At 38.8% G+C, this 5,028-nt stretch overlaps 1 non-coding gene across 1 annotated transcript; it reads left to right on the top strand.

Annotated features, from left to right (window-relative positions):
* Positions 1-374: 374 nt before the first annotated feature.
* LOC132376510 (small nucleolar RNA U54) lies at positions 375-441 on the top strand. Its single transcript, XR_009506342.1, has one exon. It is a non-coding gene; the product is annotated as a small nucleolar RNA U54 (small nucleolar RNA).
* Positions 442-5,028: the final 4,587 nt, after the last annotated feature.

Here is a 5,028-nt window from a genome sequence, read left to right as displayed (position 1 = left end):
ATCCCCATACTCTGTATCCTGATAGTCTATCCTGCCCAACTACAGTATCCATCCATAGTCCTCAGAAAATGAGTCCAGGTTAATTATCTGGGCTATAGCTTACCTGTAAGCTTTGTATAGCTTATAGTCCAGACAAGGGACTCAGAGAGCAGTTCAGCTGGTCCACTCTGCCCAACCATCTTGAACTGAATCATGCCTTCATATCAGTGTGCAGAAAATACTGAAAGCCATGGCTTGTGTATTTTCCACATTGAGTAATAGGTGAACAAAGCTAGAATAGTAATATAAGATATCTTCCCATTAGAACTGGTTCAGCAGAACCTGTAGACACCTTGTGATGAAGAGTACACTTGCATATTTAAAGGATATTGTCATGACGATGAGGAGATCATTACTGTGTTGAATTACGGTGATAGTTTTATATGTTATTCTGAGCCAGTAGCGGTTACAATTTGTTAGGCCAGCTTTTGTTGTGAATGAACTGAAATATAGTTTTATTCCCCTGTAGTATATGCTGACCTGATCAGAAGGCATAAAGGAAAAGAATCTCAAAGTGAAAGGACCGGTTCAGATGCCTACCAAGACTCTGAGAATAACTACAAGGAAAACTCTTTGTGGTGAAGGTTCTAAGACTTGGGATCGTTTCCAGATGAGGATGCACAAGTGACTCATTGACCCGCACAGTCCTTCTGAGATTGTCAAGCAGATCACTTCCATCAGTATTGAGCCAGGAGTCGAGCTTGAAGTCACCATTGCAGATGCTTAAATCAACATTTTTAATAAATTGATAATCAGTTGTTAAAAAAATAAATAAGTAAAAAAAATAAAGCATATTGTCAGTAGTTATTCTTGTCAGAGCCAAAATGGCACTGGGAAAAGTTAAACAAGTAAGAAATAAGCCTTATTTAAAACTATTGCAAGAGGAGACAAAGACCAGAATGTAGTCTGAACTCAACTCAGATGAAACAAAGGCAAGAGTGTTATAAAATGTTGGAGTGAACAGAAGATTATGGGCCATCTGTGTTTGCTGATCCTCGAATGCCTAGAAAATTGGCTCACTTATTTTTGTGTTATAAACAGCAATGTTATTAACAGAAGGCCTTGGAATCATTCCCAAATTAGCAACATGGTATGTGTTCACTGAGCTGAATTAAATGGAATGGCAGTATAGTCCAGACAAAAATACAGTTACACAAGACCCCATAATCCCAACATTAAAAATTTCTCACTCAACACCAGTCAAGTCAGCCCATTATCCTGTACAGATATATACTAAGCAGTGACTCTGCAATCCAGATTTTTGTCACTCTATGATGTCACCAGCCTCAGCACAGCCTCCAGGGTCATTGTAACAGGAGAGGAAGGAATGTAGGAAAGGCAGGATTTCATATGGACAGGTATATGTCACTTTCACTTACCTTTCCTTTACCAGAGCCTAGGTGGTCCCAGCTGAACTGCAAAAGTGTCTCAAAAATGTGGTCTTGCCCAGAAGAAGAAAATGAATATTCAGCATCTTGAGACCATAGCATTTTTTTTTTTAATTTTTAAATTTAAAAAAATTTTGGCTGTGTTGGGTCTTCATTGCTGCACTTGGGCTTTTTCTAGTTGCGGCGAGCGGGGGCTACTCTTCGTTGCAGTGCACAGGCTTCTCATTTCAGTGGCTTCTCTTATTGCAGAACACAGGCTCTAGGCGTATGGGCTTCAGTAGTTGCAGCACGAGGGCTCAGCAGTTGTGGCGCACGGGCTTATTTGCTCCGTGGGATCTTCCTGGACCTGGGATTGAACCTGTGTCCCCTGAATTGGCAGGCGGATTCTCAACCACTGTGCCACCAGGGAAGTCCCACAGCATATTTTAGAATTAAATCAGCATTCAAGCCCGTACTGGGACTATGTTGACCTGTGTGGGTCCACATTAAAGCAGTGGTTCCCCAAATGAGAAACTATCCTCATGAGACTGAGAAATGGAATATTGCCTGCCATATCAGTAAACAAAAGATGTCACAGTCATCAGTGATTGCAGCCACCACCAATGGTGAGCTGGTGAGCCCTGAGGAAACACAGGAAGGAAAAGAATACCTGTCATCTAGCAGCCCTCAGACTGCAGCCACTCCCCAGGGTGAGCCCTGAGGAAACTCAGGATATAAAAACACAGGATACTGGCCCCAGTTAGCTGAGGTGCATATCAAAGAAATGATTTCAGTGAGCCCAGACTCTTAAATTTTCCCATATATAGAAAAGCTCTAAATTCCTTAACTTGAGATATCTGGTTTTCTTTAATTAACAATAATTTTTTACTTTCAGACTACCTGCCCTGTTTTGCAAAACTCCTATATATTTTGGCTCCCCCCTCGCCTCCTCAGAGCAGTTCTCTCAGGGTTACTTGAGCTGTTGCCTGCCAGGCTTGAAGTCCTAAAAATTTCCACCGAATAAAACATAGCTCAACTTTTAGGTTGCAAGGTTTTTTTCAGTAGACAAGATTCCCTTATTCCCTTAGAAGTAAAATGTTTTCATTGTCAAATGAATTTTGAGAACACTGTAGACTCTATTTCTATATGGATTTACCATGTGCTTTTACATATCAAACTTTGAGAAGTCATATGGTAAGAAGAAAAGAGAAAAAAAAACCTTTCTAATTTTGTTTATCCCAATGTTTCCCAATTTTTAGAAGATTATTTTTCTTTATTTTTATGAATCATCACATCTGAGTTAACTATCAACATTAGAGTTAACTATTGCTCTGTGGAACATATCCTGATAGTGAAACAGGAGGGAAGGGGGCAGGGCACAAAATTTAAAAGAATGACATAGCCCAAGGACACGACATAAACTGATTAGAAACAAATAGGTCCAAGATGGCATGGCGGACGAGTCAACTTCCACTAGATCTTGAGCCTCAGTAATACCCTCACTGCAACACATCAGTAAACTAAATGACACACCCACAGGTGCCATGACAGTTCTAAGGCCAACCATAAAGGTCAAAAAGTGGGTGGTGGCCCAATTCCTGGAAATCCCCACCCCTTCCCCAAAATAGCTGGAATACTCCTCCCACTCATTAGCCTATGAAATTGCCCACCCCTATAAAAACTGACTACCCCATAGCCTGGGGCCCTCTCGCCTTCCAAGATGGCCCACACTCTGTCTGTGGAATGTGTTTCTCTCTAAATAAATCCACTTCTTACCTATCACTTTGTCTCTCACTGAATTCTTTCTGCCATGAGACATCAAGAACCTGAGCTTCATTAAGTCCTGGGACCAGGTGGATTTGCCTTTTCTGTACATTTCATATAAATGGAATGATGTGATATGTGGTCCTCTTTGTCCAGGTTCTTTACTGAACATGTTGTTTTTGTGTTTCATCCATTCATAACATGTGTGAGTATACTTCATTCCTTTTTATTGATGAGTAGAATTCCATTGTATAAATGTGCCACATTTTGTCATATTCTCAATTGATGGACATTTAGAGTGTTTCCACTTTCTAAAAATACAAGATTTACAGAGGTATACTTGAGAAATAAAATTATAAGACATTTAAAGTGTACATCCTGGTGATTTTTTATGCGTATACACTTTAAAATGCTCCCCAGCTAGTTAATTAACACATCCATGACCTCACATATTTATCTTTGCATGTGTGGGTATGTTTGAAAACAAGTATTATACAATATGGTGTTATCAATTACAATCACCATGTTTACATTATATCCTCAGATCTTACTCACTTTATAGCTGAAAATTTGTACCCTTTTACCAACCTCTCCCTATTTTCCCTACCCTCAGCCCTTGACAACCACTTTTCCACATGCAGTACTTTTTCTGTTTTCCTGTTTGACTTATTTTACTTAGCATAATACCCTCAAGGTCTATTCATGTTATCACAAATGGTGAATTTCCTTCTTTCTTATGGCTGAATAATACTCCATTGCATATGTGTGTGTGTGTATAGATCACTTTTTTATCCATTAATCTATCGATGAACACTTAGGTTGTTTCCATATCTTGACTATTGTGACTAATACTACAATGAACATAGGAGTGCAGGTATCTCTTCAATATCCTGTTTTCATTTTGGGGGGATATATATTTAGAAGTGGGATTGTTGGATCATATGTAGTTCTATTTTTGGTTTTCTAAGAATCTTCCTCAAAACATTTTTTACCCCTTAAAAGTATTTTTAACAATAAAAATAATAAGTGACTGCTGTGTGCCAAACACTACGATATGAACATTGAATGCATTATCACAAAAAGAGATGTGGTTTATTATTTACATATTTTTTCTAACTTAAGACTCTGGGGACTGGACCAAATAAATGTTAAACATCATTAAATGTTCAGATTTTCCTCTCTTATTACATTTATCTATTTTCATGAGTTGGCCCATCTCAAGACTTTGAAGAGTGTACATATAATTGATATGCATATTCCAAGTAAACCATTGCAGTCAATATCTTTCTATCTTTCCTTCAAACTCTAGAGCCACATAACCAACTAATAATTGGTATGCCTACTTGAATGTCTAACAGACATTTCAAACATAATATGTCCAAAACTGAATCTCGTTGATCTTTGCTCCCAAATCTAGGACTCCTACAATCTTATCCATCTCAGTAAATGACAAAATCCTGCTATTTGCTCTGACCCAAAACTTTGGTGTTTTCTTGGAGTCCACATTCATTGATTAGGCAATCCTGTTGACTCTATTTTTAGACTACAACCACTTATCATTTTCACTGCTACCACCTTGGCCCAAGCCACCATTACCTCTAGCTGAGATTATTGTAATAATCTCCTCTCCTAGCCCACATCCCTTTTTATGCCATTGCCCCTCTTCAGAATATTATCAACAAGGAAGTGAGGATGGCCGTCTATGTCAGATCATATTACTTCTCTCCTCAAGACCAACCAATGCCTCTTCTATTTCCTCTCTTACCACACTGTCCTCATAGCTATCATTCAAGGCCTGCTCTACATCAGCACCTTTGCACTTACCATTTCAACTTATTACATTGTCATTCTCATTAGT

Source organism: Balaenoptera ricei, chromosome 12, assembly GCF_028023285.1.
Source record: "Balaenoptera ricei isolate mBalRic1 chromosome 12, mBalRic1.hap2, whole genome shotgun sequence".
In the NCBI taxonomy this organism is placed as follows: Eukaryota; Metazoa; Chordata; class Mammalia; order Artiodactyla; family Balaenopteridae; genus Balaenoptera; species Balaenoptera ricei.
The sequence above is the reverse complement of the archived record's forward strand: the minus strand, read 5'-3'. Positions and strand labels throughout refer to the sequence as shown.